Below are 17,738 nucleotides of genomic sequence, written 5' to 3' on the forward strand. Positions count from 1 at the left end.
TATTGATAGGCATTGTATTCTATTTTTCTATATTAACAAAAGTATCCTAATGTTCACTTTTTTTTTAAAGATTTTATTTATTTGACAGAGACAGTGTGGGCAGAGAGGCAGGCAGAGAGAATGGAGGAAGTAGGCTTCCTGCTGAGCAGAGAGCCCGATGTGGGGCTCGATCCCAGGAACCTGAAATCATGACCTGAGCCAAAGGCAGAGGCTTTTTAACTCACTGAGCCACACAGGTGCCCCTCACTTTTTTTAAATTTGTGCCAATATCTCCTCCAAATAAATTTCTACAAGTGGAATGTAGATGTCAATGTATATTTGTGTTTTATATTTTGAAGTAGATTGCCAACCTACACTCTAAAAGGTTTGTGCCAATTCACCATTCCAGTGACTGTGTAGGAATTTACATCCATTTTTTTTTCCTGAATCTTTTTAATCTTTGCCAACCTGATAAGTGAGTTATGCTTTCATTAACTTTTCTTTGAACATCAGTGAGGTTGAAATTTTTCATACATATTTATTGGCTATTAGTGTTTCTCCATTTGCAAATTGTCTGTTCATGTCCTTAGACATTTCTTTTTCATTTCTATAAACGCTTTTCCACACGCTGGTTAATAGTTCTTTATCTATGAGAAATATTACCTCTTGTGCTATATTATGGGTGTACCAAATATTTTTCCAGTGTGGAGTTCCAACCTTTTATGATTGCTTTTAACCAAATAAAATACTTTAATGGTTAAAAATTACAAACTCCACAAAGAAAGAGAGATGGGGAAAAAAGAGAAAAGTGTACATGAACCCTGTGTGCCTGTCACCCAGCAGGAGAGGCATTGCCAGTTCTAACTTTCTGGACACAGAACACCAGTCGGAAGAGTCAACTCTGGCACCCCAAGGGCAGAGAGCCAGACAATACTAGGTCAAGGTATGCATAAAACAACACATTATGAGGAAGAAAGGAGAACTCAAAAAGCTTCTTATGGCTGACTTCTTGCTTGAAAAAAATACCCGTTGTTGAGGGAAGCAGTAAAAAGGCAGAATAGGGGGTGCCTGGGTGGCTCAATGGGTTAAAGCCTCTGGTTTTGGCTCTGGTCCTGATCCCAGGGTCCTGGGATCAAGACCCGTATCAGGCTTTCTGCCCAGCAGGGAGCCTGCTTCCCCTTCTCTCTATGCCTGCCTCTCTGCCTACTTGTGATCTCTGTCTGTCAATAAATAAATAAATAAATAAATCTTAAAAGAAAAAAAAAAAGGCAGAAGTAGCCTTGAGCCTAGGAAAGAGAAAAGGGAGAACAGCCCAGACCCTTCTTCCAATGCCTCATGGATCCGTAGCCATGGTGGGCCCTCTCTCCAGTCCCTTCACAGAGCAGGACTTCATTTTCTCCCACTGTGGTGAGGTGACACAACCAGCTTTAGAGCTGGAAAAAACTTTAGAGCATGTCATTCAGACTCCTCAGTTTTTGGTGGGAAATGAAGTTCAGAAAGAACAAGGGACTTGCCTGTGATCACAAAGTCAGCTTGCGGGAGACTCGGGCTTTCTGGATCCAGACTCATGTAGGCCTCCAGACATCAAGTCCAGAGTTCTGTTCTTTGTATCACGCTGCTTCGGGGATTTAGATCTGAGCTTTGTGGGGATTTTTTTTTCCTGGCCTAGGAGTATTCAGCTTAGTAGACCAGATTATTTCTGATATATTTCAATAGATAGAGCCTTAGCTATAAAGAGACTTACTTTATTCCCTATAGTACTTATGAACACCATGGGAACATCTGAAAGGAAGTTGATTTCCAGGCAAAATGCGATCTCAAATATTTGTACATGACTTCTCTCTGTAGAGAAGTGAACAAATGCAGAAGTCTGGTACAACGTGATCAGGCAGCTCAGTTTTATCAATAGTAGAACCACCACTGAACCATGGCTTTCCGTGAAAGTGATAGGTGTCTTATTTCATCATTTTAGGGTGTTTTGGAAATCTCCCATTGGTGTGATTGAGATGTCTGTGTGTTATGGCATTCATTTACTTTTATAAAATTTGTGCCTGTAATCACAGAACTTAATGAGCCTTCCATTCCTATTCAATTTGTTTGTAGTTAGGATACACAGCTACTGGGTGAATGCACGTACCTTAATGATAGTCTAGTTGGAACTCTCAGGCTCTCTACAGATGGCTAATTGAGAATGCAATCAATGGTCTTTTACAGCGAAATGTATGAATTTTTTAAAATAAAGGGAAGGTTTCATCCATTCATTATATATCTGAAGAAGTAGGAATATGGTCCATTCAAAATAGCTATTACTCACATCCAGGAATAAGCAGAAATGAAAGACCAGTGAGAATAAATATTCCCTAAAATCATTAATCCAAAGTAATACTCATATACTTTGCTAAAGTTGTATCTCTTGGAATGTATTTTATTTTGCAATAGTTCTAAAAACCACACTAGCTTCATTATCACATCAGAAAAGAATGTGATCAGATCAGAGTGCAGCAAGAAGAAGTGATAGGTGAGAATTTCAGAGCAGGGGATGAGGAAGTCTGTCAATAAAAAGCATGCAAAAGAACTCAAAGAATTAAAAGGTTTGGGAACGAAGGGCTCCACACATATAGCTGCGAAGGCCTCACTGTTCTGCAATACTGTACTATATTCATGGTGATGGCCTAGAGGCACGAGGGGAAAACTACTGTGTTTTACCATATTCTCCTTCAGAAAACATGAAATTAATTATATTGATCACTTTCCATCACATGATTACATCAAAGTTATTTTTCATCTTAAATGTAAACTTTTTTTGCACAGCTTTTTTAAGAAGCTCATTTCTTATTGGTCAGAGAAGTAACTTCTTTCAATATTCATCAGCAATATTTAAAGATTACATTCAACTGGAATAAGATTTTTAATGCAAACTCTTGGATATGTGTCATGTTCATTTATGAATAGTTAAAAACAGTTTTTAACCTAGTACTGATTTGGTTGCATCATTTCAATAAAATCTATTTGACCTCAAAACCCTTTTCATCAGGGAGCATCTCAGAAGTCAAACCTTTGAACATACAAGAGAAATGCTGTCCTGGTGCTCTATGAACTTTATGCCACCACAGTACAAGAATTTAGCAAACATCCCTAAATCTAAAACTGGATTCAGATGACAAATATATTCCATAGTTTGAAATCACAAAGCAAGATGAGGAATTGGTTCAACCCAGCAAGCATAAAATACATTCTAGAGAGAAAAAACAACAACATTAAACTAAGATTCTGTCCATGGGATATTCTTTTCTGCCTTTGCCTTTATTAACCCGAAATTTCTGATTCAAAGTGGAGACAGTGGAGTAGTCAATTATAAACTAGTAAATCTCTGATCCCAGCAAGGAGGTCTGAGCAACATAACATCTTATATACATACATTTCTACTTATTATTAAATGGATCAGATTATCAACTTATTTTAAAAACCATCTTTGAGCACTTGATTTCCAGCCATTATTTGCTCTTGTAGATGTCAAACAAAGGCCCTGAGTCCTCTCCTTTCATTTTGTGGAGTTATGATCTAAGCCCATAAAACATTTCTATAGGCTCAAGTTCCCACAGTCACATGTATGTAAGAACAATAATTGGCCAGGTATTTAAATGTCTGCGTCAACTGTTAGGCTATTTCTCATTAACCCTCGGCTTGAGTAGCCACCAAGACCCTTGAGTGACCTGACTCATCTTACTGAATTCATCCATTCACTCAACAGATATTTCTGAGGGCCAGCTGTGAATCAGGTACTGCAGAATATCAACTAACCAAACAGATGGCAAACCAGAGCCACTCACAGTTCTGGCAGAGTGACCAAAACCTTTCAAGGCTACCTTCCATGTATGCAGTATCCAATACACCGAAGCACTTGGGGGTCTGATACAAATCTGCTGAGGGGAACAGAACTATATGGAAATACTGTACTGTGAAATACACATCTGGTGTAACTGCTTTTCAGAACCGCAAATCTACTGGTGTCCCATGGACTGATTTACAAGCATCTATGCTTAACAAGAGGTATGGTAAATAGGAATGAAATATAGTTTCTGTTCCCAAACTCAACTCCTGACTTCCTTTGAAGGCTACTATCTCTAACAATACTGCAAGTTGTTAACCTGTACCTGAAGAATAACCCTACTTCGGGCTTAAACATGTTAAGGAATGATTAGCTTTTGTTCTCATTTTTCCAAGGAACCATTAAAAAAAAAAAAAAAGCTTAAGATGGATTTTGTACAAGTGCTGACTTTGTTAAGCTATTACCTTCACTTGAGGTTGCCACACAGAATTTTAGAGCTGGAAAATATTATCTATAATTTGATATAATCTACTACAGTAGTGTTAGAACTGTTAACCACAGGACCCCGAGGGTCCCCATGGGATCCAGGAAGATGGTGTACATAGGCAAGACCTTGAACCCCAGAACTTCAATATCTAACTTTTGATCCCAAGACCATGTATTTAAAGCAAGAGATCTAGAAGTGTTCAAAAAAAAGTTTCAAATCATTGAATTAGTCCAACTCCCTTGTGTTATGAATGAAAATACTGAAACTCAGAGACACACATAACTTGCCAAAGATCACATAGTAGTGGGTAGGTGACAGTACTTGGACTCAAATCAGTATCTCCCCATTCCTTGTTCAAGAATTTTCTAATAGGTGGTGCCTGGGTGGCTCAGTCAGTTAAGCGGTTAGGCATGTAACCCTTGATCTCAGCTCAGGTCTTAATCTCAGGGTGGTGAGTTCAAGCCCCACCTTGGACTCCACACTGGCTTGGAGCCTACTTTAAAAAAAAAATTGTCCAATAGGTCATCTTGCCTACTAGGAAAGTATTTAAATTCCCAGAGTTCTAATGTTACTACAGTATTTCAACAGATTGTGGTATGCTGGAGTTTCTGTCTGTTTCAGGATCTTTGTCATCCTCTGTGAGCAACTAGAGGTGAGGACATTAACACCTCAGAGTTTTGCTCTGGGAGGGTATCAATACTACTATGAAAGTTTGTCCATCTGTAAAGGTTCTGTACTAAAAATAATAATGAGAAGAAATATATATACATATATATGTGTGTGTGTGTGTGTATATATATATATATATATATATATATATATTTTTTTTTTTTTTTTTTTTTTTTTTTGCTTTTTGGTGAGGGTCCACAGTTGTGCTCCAAGATGATGTGTCTATATCTGGATCCTTGCATGTAGGAAACATCTGAAATCTGTGCATCAATCAGTCTGGTTTAACCATGATCTTATTCTGCATTTCCCCTCTGGATTTTTTGATCTGCTGATTTATGGCTTTAGGTTAATATTAATATTAATTTTTTAATTTATCCTAATTGGTCAGTGAAAGAATAAAGAATACAATCAGAGTCAAGTTTGTAACATCCAGTTTTCCGAGGTTATTATACCTCACTTTGCAGCTAGGACCCTGTAACTTTACTGCTTTCTGTCCCAAGAGAAATAGTAGTAGTAAAGAGAACAGCATTAGAGTCCCACTGCCTGGATTCAGCTCCTGGCTCTGCCAGTTACAAGCTGGATGATCTTGAGAAAATCAATTGACATTGCTATGCTTTGGTTTCTCATCCAGAAAATGGAGATGATGATAATGATGATAATAACAATAATAAGAAGAAGAATAGCAGCACTTCTTTGTAATTTGACAAGAACACTGTAAGTATTCCACAAATGTTGGTCACTATGAATTTCATGCTATTGTGTGGATCACGGAAGTAAACTCATCTTCTGATTCTAGTCTCACTAGGGAATGTGCAGCCATATTCTCTAGTTGATAGTGAGTATAACATCCTATGCCTCTTCTGAATGTCCAACAGCTGAATTGTAGACTATATCCTATAGTTGTTGACTACTTTTGTCCCCTTCTAATTCTGCCATCACTATCATTGTCATTATCATCTTCATCTTCAGCACCATTAGCATTCGAGTACAGTGCTAAAGACTTAAGTTAGAAAGTCCAATTCGCCAAAAATTCCCTGAGAAGCTACAACACAATGGGCAACAGGTCAGACATTAAGACAAAAAAAAAGAGGAAGGGGCACCTATTGCCTTGAGACATCTCGGTCTCTCAAGATAGTGGGGGAGACAGTGAAGTCTCATTAACTTCGATGTAAGAGTGCTATGCTCTGTAGGGACCCACAGTCATCAGTGATTTTTCCCACAATGTTGTCTAAAGCTCAGGAGAAGTCCTAACCCCAGAGTTAAGGGTCAGAAGTCAGCAGCACAGAAGCGAGTTTAATCAAGACCCTGACTCTCATCTTGCCAGCTGTGGTCTCACAGCAGGTGGCAGCTTCACAGACACTCCATCAGGATCCCAGGAGAACAAGAAGCCTGAGATACTGTGAGCCCAAGAACGAGATGATTGGCATTCAAATACCCAAAGGACACAAAGACATAGGACACCTTCTTTGAGGGCCCTCAATGCTTCTTGCCCAGCATGGGGCATGCTGAAGACTTGCGACAGAAGGAAAGGACTGGATATGGGACCATGGGCCACAGCCAAATTCTAAAGAAGTGAGCCAGAGGTGTGGTTGAGACCCAACCCCTGCCAGGGGAAGCCAAAGGCCAATGGTTGAGAAATGCTTTCTTGGCCTATTCAGAAAGGTGGTGAAAGCTTGGTGCCAAAGGACTTCTGTCAGCATCAGCGTCTTTACTAAAATTCACGTTCACTTACTCAGGCCAGATCCTGTATTCAAGCACACGCTTCATACACAGAACCCTATGAGATGGTTATTATTTCCCCCACTTTACAGATGAAGAGACAGAGCCTCTGAGAGTCTAGGGAAATTGTCCAAGATCACACAGCTAACAAGGAGCAGCCTGGTCTCTCTGAGGCATGAAGGCAGTGAACTGAATAGACACACCTGCAGCTCCCACCAGTTGCTATAAGGTTGGTGACTAAGATAAAGCAAGTTATTTAACTGCTTCTATTGCAATTCTACTTTGTTTTCATTATACTGAAAACTGTGCATTGTCTTTTTTGTGTAGCTACAAGAAATATTGTATGGTAAAGCATTAATTAGCTACTTATCTGTCTTACAATATCTTCTCACTGCTCTAGGAGTCTAAAATTATTGTCTCTATTTTTTTCACATTTTTACTTCTACCAGTAAATAAATAAATATATATATATATATATATATATATCTCCAAAATTAGTTTCACTAGATAATTTCATGGTCCCTAGACCGGACATAAATAACTCTCTAGAATTTGCAAACTCTAGCATGATGTTTCACTGTAGAAATCAGATGTCAGCATTGGGTCCAATCTTCCATTCTTTTCTCTTTAGAGAAGTACACTTGTTGATGGTCTCAGTGAGATATGTCTTACATTCTGAATGTATTGTGCCATGTTGCATTAATCATTACATAGCTACAGGGAACGAAAATAACCAATTTCCTTAATTAAAGGGTTCTAGTAAGACAAGAGATGCTCTATTCACTTTTCATTTGTCTTGGCTAATAGTAAGAGCAATAATAATACCTTGAATTTAGACAGTCCCTTTCTTCCAAGAAGTTCAAAGCTCTAGTATGTCATAAGAACAGACAGATGAGTAGTAGTAAACTTGGCAAGAAGAAACAGGTGTAATTTGGGCCAAATTAAAACACAAAAATGAGACGATAATTTTTTTGGTGAATGTATTATCTTTCATAGGATGGATGCAGTATGGTGCAAGAAGGAAAGAAAACACAAAATTTAGATGCTGGCTTTTGTATATCAATCTTGGCTTTGCCAAAAATTAGAGGGAGTCACACTTAAGTACATGTGACCATGCTAAATCTCAGGGTTCTCACCTATAACAGAAAAACATATGATTATTATTAAGATAAAAGAAGAGCTAAGGAAGGCACTTTATAAACCATGAAGTCTTCTAACACAAATGTTGAATTATTGTTTCTCATGATGTTAGTAGAAAAACATTTCAAGCAAGCTAACTTCTATAGGCATACACTATCTTCTACAACCCATGCTCCACTTTTTCTTCTCCGGTCTCTTCCCAGTGCCTAGTGGAAGGCTACCAGTGTTTGTTGAACTGGGGTGTTTAAATGACATTGGATTGATACTCTTTCACACAGATTCCTAAAGACAATAGATAAGGTACTCGGATGTTCCAAGTCTTTAAATTCTGGGAAATCAAATTTGTGACCTGTAAGAACAGAGGAAGTGGCTCCAAACTGTTTAAACAATAAGAATTTTGGAGCCCAAGAATTTTTAGGAAATCTATAGAATCTATGCTTTTAAATGCAGTTAAGTGAGAATTTTTAAAATGGTTTTCAGATATAATTTACCATTCAAGAAAGAATTAGAATAGCTTTAAATAAATAGAAGTTGGTATTTATATCTCCAGTCTCAAACAATTACATGGGCTATTAAAGGGAACTTTCCACTTCTTTGGGAAAAAAGAATTTTGCGGGAGAATTTCAACAAGGGACAATAAAGCCCTGCATGTGTATATCCTATTGTCCTTAAAAAGGCTCACATACCTCTTTTCTGATCTGGCCTTCACGGTAGTTCCCCATTTTACAGATAAGAAAAAAGAATCATAGACTGCCACTCACTAGATCCAAATGATGAGGTTAGGATTAAAAATTAATCCTTCACTGGTTGAAGGAGACACCAAGTTTAGGAATAAAGAACACCATGGGAGAATACCTAACTTTTTCCAAGCACTAGAGGGTAGAATAAACAAGTGAGGAATTGAGTTAGCTGACTCTATAAGCAAAAGGAGAGTGGCTTCACCACCACTGCCAACAAAAACTAAATGACACCGTTTGCTCTTTGAAGTTACCTGCTCCGTGCCTAAGACAAAGTCTGGATGTTAAGTTTGAACATTGTGGTTAGTGGTGGTAATGGGCTGGGTTTTTTGTTTGTTTGTTTAGGTTTTGTTTTGTGGTTTTGAAATTTTTCCCTATAATTGTATTAACAATTATTTGACTAACTGACCAGATGAACCAGCTGTTTTGCCTTCAAAAGACATAACCTAAAAATACAAAAGGAAAAGAGAGAAAGAGAGTAAGGAATAATGGAGTTGAGATGAAAATAATTTGGACATTAAAAATGGACAGAAAAAAACATTAAGAGAAATGGAGTAGATGTACATTATGCATAAAAAATTATGTGCTCCTAGAAAGCTGGAAAAAAAGACCAATTTAAAAATAGTTCATCTCTTCTCCATTTTTGTAACTTAATTTTTTTGTATCTCTTCCTAGAAAACAACATGATAAGGTAAAGAATAAACTAAATCATCACCCAAGGTCCTAATATAAAATATTCTTTATTTTACATTCTAGCCTTTCCAAACTACTTTCAGACAGATTTCATGTACTCTTTCCAAGTCCCTTATGATGGGAGTCACTGCTTTTGAATTTATCTTTGTGTAAGTGTGGGATTCCATGCAGTGGGTTTGTTTAAACTAAAATATGGGCTGGCAGCATATCTCTCCTGGGTTTCCCTCTGGCTTCTTGCACATTTCTCTGTACAGTATATCAGAAAAAGCCAGACTGGGAGAGATGGCTCTCTCTTCCAACGAAGCATTTATAAATCAATTAATCAATCAATATACATATATGATATATAGAGATACACATCTATATATATCATGGATTATTATCTAAGACTCATCAACAACCTTTTTACAAAAGATGTAAAACATTCATATAATGGAAGCTACCATTCACCGAGAGCTTCTGTTAGTCTGATGCAGTGCTAAGTTCTGTATACATTTTTTATTTTCAGGTAACTTCACAACACCCTATGACGAGGTATTATTATTTCCACTTGACGGTGGAGGAAATGGAAACTGAAAGTAGTTAAGTAACTATCCCATGATTCGAGTGCACACAAGTGTTGGAATTGGGCTGTAAATCTAAGTCTCCCAAGTTCCAACGCCTTTTTGGATGTGACAATCACTGTAGAAGTAAGAAGCACTAAGTCACGGAGCCATCATTAGAAGGCAGACCATAGGAACTAAAGTCACACAGTCACTGGATGGCAGTTTTCCCTGGAACTGGACTTGATCCTTGGAAAGAGGTTAGTGAATCCTGAAGAATGGTGGGCTGGCACGTACATTAGACTGGTCATCTACTTTGTTAATCGCTTTTCCAGCATCACTTTGAAGCTATTTTCTTCTCCAGTCTATTTATATCTTCAGGCTGTACCTTGAGATGTTGTATCGCCTCCCAGGCAGACGGTGTGGAGTTGCAAAGAAACATGCATAAAGCAGTAATCAAGCACAGTAGCTAGGTGTGATGCCCTGTGCTGGGGTTTTACTGATGCGAACTCGTGATCTTTAGATCTTCCAAGATATGTCTATATTATAGTCTCCTCACACAACAGACCAGGAAACCGAGGTATAGGTATCTTCTAGGGTCTGAGTCTAGGCTCAGCCACTCACTACCTATGTGATGGTGGGCCAGCTACTTGACCTTTTAAAGCCTCAGTTTATCATCTATACGAAGCTCATAGAATCAACATCAACATATAGTAGAAACTCGGCACACAAAAGCTGCTTGCCTTATTCCATTTGATATCTCTTCTAAATATCTAACAGAGTGCCTTGAAATGGCAGGTATTCAGTTATGATTTAATTTTATATCAATATATAGACTGATTGATGGACAGGTAGAATGGTGTTGAAAGGATGATGCGAAATAAGCATTTGCAGATTAAGTCCTGGGGAAGGAGATGTGGTCAGGCCATTTAAAGGAGGAGCCATGGGGACTATGGTTCCCATATTATCTGCCTTCAGTCTTCTTATCTGAAAGCTCAGTTATCACTGTGGATTATTAGAGATGGGAGAGAAGAGAGGTAGAAGACCTTTCCCCTGTCCCACTGCCACCATTTCCGCGCCATTGGCTCAAGCATACAGTCCCTCCACAGGGTGCTTTCTCCATCTCTTGTCTAGTATCAGTCCTTCCTTCAATACCTAATAGGTCATCCATTGCACACTAATGGCTTCCCATGCCTCAAAGATAATTTCACCTTTCCGACCCCTGTTGACTCTACCCCACTTATGTGGAATATACTTCCAGCATCTCTTCTTATCAGTCTTCCGGATGCTTTTAAGCAAAGCCCAAATGGCATTTCTTTTAAGGATCTCCCTGGATTTTAACACAGATAACTGGATTAACCCAGCACCATCAACCAGGTATTACATTGGGTACAAATATATGCCCCCCCCATACATACACAGGGAAGGAACTTTGTCTTATTCTTCTCTGTATCCACAGAAACTACCACAGAGCCTGGCCTGGGATACTTTTTATATAGTCGAATGAAATAAAAGAAGGCATGGTCAGAACCCCTTGTCCTCACTTCTGCAGTGGACCATAAATCAGGCTGTGTGTTCATTGAGGGACTGCCTTTATGTTCTGCCCCCTTCCAACCTCTGACTTAAATATTAACAGACTCAACAGGGTTGAGGTTTGTCTTCCATGAAAATGGAAACTGGTTTGGTTTAGAATTATTTTAATAGTGAAAATTGGAAGATGACTGATGAATCATCCTCCTTAGTCACCATTGGTCCAAAGCTTAAGACACACTAAGAAGGAACTCGGCCCTTAACCACATGTGAAATGAAGATTGTCCACTGGGCTCTCCACCCACCATCCCTTTCCATGATTTTTGGGCCGGGTTTCACTGGAAGTATTGTGGAGCTGTTTTCCATTGACACAGAGGTGGAGCACAAACAGGACAGCCCATAGTAACAAAAGGCAAACACTGAGGCCACAGCACCAGGTCTGAATTCATCATCCTATTGTCAGATCTATTCTCCCAGTGTTCCTGTGGCCTGCCTATAAAGTCACCAGATGCTATGAAGGTAGAGTTTTGACCACTGGCATGATTGTGTATGTACACCCATCCCCTCCTTTCTCCCTATGACAAGGAGCTGAGAAACCCTACAATTAAGAAAAAGTAACTGCAAACTTCCCTAAGTCAACATGTATTTATTGAGGACCTGCTGCATGCCAGGAGCTAGGCATGAAGGGCACCATGGTAAACAAACATAGCCACAGCCCCTACTGACATGGCAGATAGCCAAGTGGGGAGGAGCATGACCTCTGGAGCCAGACCACCTGTCTGATCTGATTACCAACTCTGACACCTAGGAGTCATGTCACTTTGATTAAATGAATTAGTCCCTATGCCTCAGTTGCCTCATCTGTAAATGGGAATGATAATAACATTATCTATCCCTTAAGAGTTATTTTAAACATTAAATAACACACGTAAAGCCTGTGGGAGAGAGTAAACTCTCAGCACATTTTAGCCCTTTGGGTTTTAATTTAGTGAGGGACACAAACAACAGACAAAACAGTCACAATTACACTGGAAACAAGCAGGATTATAAATGAGCCATAAGTGGTATGACAGTGAGAATGAACACCAGGGATACTTAAACTAGTCTAATGGTCAAAGAAGTCCTCTCTGAGGAGCTGTGTTGGGGAAAACATGAGGTGGGAGTTGTTCAAGGCATAAGTAAGCCCTGTGGTGAAGAATACAGAGCACATTCTAGAAATTAGAAGAGGAGTGAAGCTGGAATACCTCCCCTAGGAGTTGAGGAGTATGGGCCAGGTGAAGAGATCAGCTCATTTGCCTTAATGAAGGTCCAGCAATGGAATGGAGGAGGATGACTGGAATGGAGGGTCTGGGGAAATCAGAGGGCTCTTTAGAATTACACAGTCAAAATCACTCTAGCAGGAGGAATAAGAAACTGGTACAGGGATCCAAAGAGGATTTCAAGTAAGAAACAAACCTTTGCTATGTGAAATTGTATTTTTTAGCTAGCTTAAGGAGGGCCACCTGTCTCAGTCAATAATGCATACAACTCTTTGACTCAAGGTTGTGAGTTCAAGCTCCAGGTAGGACATGGAACTTACTTTTTAAAAAATCCCTCAAAAGATAGCTGAAGGAAAAAGTAAACTGTGGAGGGGCCCCCTCTTCATAGCCTCATATCCTTCTCCCCTTTGACCCTAGCCCCAGCATGTTACCACAGCAGCAGAGAAGGTTGGTCACAGAGACGCTTACATTCAGAGCACATGCCATGAGCCATGAATATTTACATGACACCAAAAAGGAGTAGGGGCTTCAAATTTCCAAAGGAAGAGCTGAGAATAGAAGGAGAGAGAAAAATGTGAAAGTCAGAGGACTGCCAGAAGAAGGAACACAGAATGTCATTACGAGGAGAGAGTGACCACATGACACTCATTGGATAGGCCAGTCCTAGAAGTCCCCAAGGAATGCGAGGCCTGGGCAGGGTCACCATGCTCCTCTACAACATTATGGTCAATTTTCTACCTAGGACTCTGGATGGCTTATCTTTATCGTTGGAACTTGGCACCAAAGCTCTTAATCTATACCAAATATGTGTGTTTCAAAGAGCAGAAGAAGGCAAGGACTAGAGTCAGGAGGTAATTGTCTGATATTCTCCCTGTCCCATCATTGGCCATTCCTTACCTATAGCCATCACCTTCCCAGTGGGCTCCTCTAGGGAGGAGATTCCCCCACAGACAACTCTATTCCAATGTGTTATGGGACTTGAAGAGGACATTTTCTTTTTAAGAACTGAGTTTCCTGGGGCACCTGGTTGGCTCTGTAGGTTAAGCCTCTGCCTTCGGCTCAATTCATGATCTCAGGGTCCTGGGGTCCAGCCCCACATCAGGTTCTCTGCCCAGCAGGGAGCGTGCTTCCAGCTCTTTCTCTCTGCCTGCCTCTCTGCCTACTTGTGATCTCTGTCTGTCAAATAAATAAATAAGATCTTTAAAAAAAAAGAAAGAAAGAAAGAAAGAAAGAGCTGAGTTTCCTCTAATATAAAATGAGAGACCTGGACCAGGTAAGTTATAAAGACCTCATGTGAAGCCTCGGTTCCATCCATAATTCTTGACAGAGTTCATTGGTCCCTTTTTCTACCTTTTTCTGTTTTAGATTCTTAGACTGCCAGTGAGCAAAACCCCTTCGTCTTACCTACAGTGGATACGAGGTGGAGCAATATGCCGAGATGGAGGAGAAGGGGGAAGAAAGATACTTCTAGTCAGGATGCATCAGCTCCATAATTGGCTGGGCCCAGTACAACACAGAAACACGAGGCCTCTTGTTCAAAACTTAGGAATTTCAAGATGGCAGCAATGGAGCATTAATCCAGATGCAGGGTCTAGTGTACCTGCATAGGTCGGACGCCTATGAAGCCAGCCTAGCTCCTGATCCAATGCCCTTTATGACGCCCTGACTTCCCCCTTGTTCTTCTTCCCATTCCCAGCCTCCATTAGGTAGTAAGTGATAGAAAAATAAATGACAATATGGGTTTGAAAGACTATGATGAGATTCTTAAGAAGAAACTATTCAACTCCTAGAAAGAAAGCCAAGAAAGAATAGGAGTTGAAGACCATTTCCTCTCTTTCTAACCCAGTGTGCTCTTCACTTCCAAAAAACTGCTGTGTGTGCAGAAAAACAGCTCAGGATATGGAATTCAGGGGGTTAGTATTTTTTCGTTAAAAAAAAATCACAAGTAGGGTTTTCTGAGTAAAAGTCAATAAACTGTAGTAGGTGGGCAAGAGGAACTGTCCCTGACCTCAAGAAACAGCTTAGGACAATCCATACGTCTTCGTTCTTGAGTGAGTTACACAGAAAGACCATGCAGATCCAACAAGATAAATGGGATCATTACAACCCTTGTTGTTGGGGGGTGGGGGGTGAGAGGCGTGGTCATAGCACTGAGCTATGGTAGCTCACAACTGAGCTACCACATGGACAAGCCAGGATATGAGAGGTCAGTAGACATGATGTTTGGTATGACCCAAAGCTCTGATAAAATCACCAAATAAAGCTAAAGCTACCATGTGGTGGCTATATCAACAGAAGTATAAAGGCCTGGGCAAAGAGGGTGAAATTCATTCTATGCCATTGTTGAGGGTAGACACAGCAAGAAAAATATTCTCTGTTTTAAGCTCTTCACTGCAAGTGAGAAAGTGAACAAGTGGAGGAGGGTTACAGGCCAGGAAGGAGAAAGATCTCAAAATGGTACCACCTGAGAAACGTTGATGGAGGATGGAGTTCTTTGCCTAAAGGGCAGAGTCGGGGATTCATGGGCATGTTTGAAAGGCTGTCATGTGGGAGCTGGATTCAGCATACTCAGCATGGCTCTAGATATCAAGAGACTTGGGTGGGTGGAAGACAGGAAGACAGGACAGGCTCTGTCACCGGAAGTGGGCGCAATGTGCACCTGTGCGTGCTATTGCAAACTAGAAGTTCTGCTGGGTGGGACCCCTGGGTTCTCTTCCAAACTCGAGAACTCCTGGGAATCAAACATATGAAAAGACAGTGGGTGTCTGGAGTCTTGATGTGATATATTTCACAACCAAAATCAACATATTTCAAAGATTTCATAACTTCAAGGACGGTAAGAGGGAGGGGGAGTGCCGGCATCTACAAAGAGTTAACTGGAAGAACACAGGTTGGACACTTGACAAATGCCTTCCCAAGGGAAGAGTCACCCAAGACACTGCTGCTGGCACATGACAGGTACTAGTCGGGACGAGGGCTAGCACAGATTTTTGGCTTAACGTGAAGTCATCCTAAGGTTACCCAAGGCTGGCCTGGAGACAGATAGCAGTGGCTGTTCTCTACACCATTTTTGTTGACCAGCCTTGAGCATGGAATAGCAACAGCAGCATCTTCTGGCTGTGGTAAGAGAGAAAGCAACAGAAGTCTCTCTCTCTCTCTCTTTTTTGCCAAGCCTTGGTCCTGTTTCCTTTTACAATCATATAGTGCTTTTGTCAAGCCACTCTAATTCCCCATCTGTTTTCTTTGGATTACCCCACCCTGCTGTGGGAAAATTAACTCTTTGGCACGTCCACAGGTACACAACCATGTAGACATCCACCCCCGGCAACACATCTTTGGGAGTCCCACCAAGGCTACCAGGTTAAAAGAAAGGCTTAAAGTCTAATTAGTCTAATGAGTTGTGCTAATTGAGATCATTCTTACAAATTGTTTAAAATTCTAATGAGTTGGCCTTAAATGGAACCTCCAGTCAATGTTTACTCTGGCTCTGCCCCAGCAAATTTGTAAGACAAATGCAATATCTCCTTCCTTGCCAGCCTCAGTGAAAAGGGGGTATAACATTACTGGACGCCAGATACTCACAAGCATTAATCATCCTTTTAGGCTGCTAAAATGCTGTCAGCTACTGATATAAAAACTGATATCAAACACAATGGGTGTTTTCTAGGAAAGTAGCATTCACCATGTGCCAAGCACTGAGTTAGGGGTGTCAAGAACTCAGGACAAACATAGAAAGACACTTGCCTGATTTCATCCAGAATTTCTAAAGTCAATGTATGCATGTTGGGGGTCGGGGGGGGGGGAGTTTTGGGGGGGAGGAGCATCACAGTGGGGAAAAGGGAGAGTAATTCAACTATTCCTCCCATTCAGATAGCAAAATTTTTATAGCAAGACTTGGGATCCCATACATTCCAGATAACTAGCTACAATAACATCTACAGGGAATTTAGTTACTATAGTGCTTCATAAAGATAATGAAAACCTAGACAGATTGCCCAAACACCTAAGTAAAAATATCCCGGTTCCTACTCCCGCACACACACATGATGGCTTGTAACAGCAACTCTGGGGCCTGGACACAGAGTCAACTTTGGCTGACCCACAAAACAAGGGCTACACCACCACTCTCACCAAAAGAGAGTTCTCATGGCAACTGGTTCCCGGGTGGCTCCAACTGAAATGAATGAAGTCTCATATCAATAGTTCTGACTGATGGAGCCTGTGATCTCACGCCTGTGCCCTGAGAATTATGGCTCCTATCTCAAGGAAGCAGAATTTGTACTGTAAATTGTTCTCCAAACATAAAAAGAATATTCAAAGTTGCCGAGCACTCACAAATGGGGCAAATGCCCTTTCATTCATCTTAACAAGTAAGAGACTTCCGGGTGGAAATTTAAGAAGTGGAGCCAAAATTCACCTAAGCCAAGCTCCAAAAACTATCTTAGTTCCACAGTGTCCTATTGCCTCGTATAGAAATGGCACAACAAAACTATACCTTTGGCCTATGCTTTGTCTGTCCATGTTCTAGGAAGCTAGTAACCTAGAAAAAAGAAAATGGCCTCAAACTTGATTCTTAAGGCAGACTTTCTAGGACGGATCCTATGTTATCATTGCTAAAATAGTTTTAACAACTCAGTCTCTCTTTCAAACTGACTTTCTCTTCAGTTATCCATTTTCTTATGATCATCCCTTTAAAAAATAAAACAGGATGGTGGGGCCAGGGTGTCTGAGTCCATTAAGTGTCCAACTCTTGATTTCGGCTCAGGTCATGAAGTCAGGGTCCTGAGATGGAGCACCACATTGGGCTCTGTGCTCAGTGGGGAATCTGCTTAAGACTCTCTCTCTCCCTCTGCCTCTGCCCTCCCCATGAGTATGACAAATAAATAAATAAATAAACAAACAAAATATTTAAAAAATCAAATATCTATACAAACTTGTATGCACCTTCGTAACTATCAAAAAGAAAACTCTATTACATGAATACAATCATTTTGCCTGTACCAAAAACATTATTATGACCATTAAATTGGAGGAAAGGCAGTGAGAGAGAAGCACAGTTTAAATGCTATAGAGTTTGGAGGTGGTAGATCATGGGTCTTAAAAAAAAAAAAAAAAGTTGGCTCCAAACCAAAAGGGTCATTGATGCTGACCCTA

General features: G+C 40.3%; 1 long non-coding RNA gene across 1 annotated transcript in view; it reads left to right on the top strand.

The window, feature by feature from the left end:
• The first annotated feature begins 6,105 nt into the window (after positions 1 to 6,105).
• LOC101686054 overlaps positions 6,106 to 17,738 on the top strand; it is a 29,414-nt gene continuing 17,781 nt past the window's right edge. The window contains exons 1-2 of the long non-coding RNA XR_199105.3: positions 6,106 to 6,912; positions 9,762 to 10,055. This is a non-coding gene — a long non-coding RNA (uncharacterized LOC101686054). The remainder of the gene's footprint in view (positions 6,913 to 9,761; positions 10,056 to 17,738) is intronic.

The sequence above is a fragment of the Mustela putorius genome, unplaced genomic scaffold (assembly GCF_011764305.1).
Source record: "Mustela putorius furo isolate JIRA1106 unplaced genomic scaffold, ASM1176430v1.1 tig00000580_pilon_pilon_pilon, whole genome shotgun sequence".
NCBI lineage: Eukaryota > Metazoa > Chordata > Mammalia > Carnivora > Mustelidae > Mustela > Mustela putorius.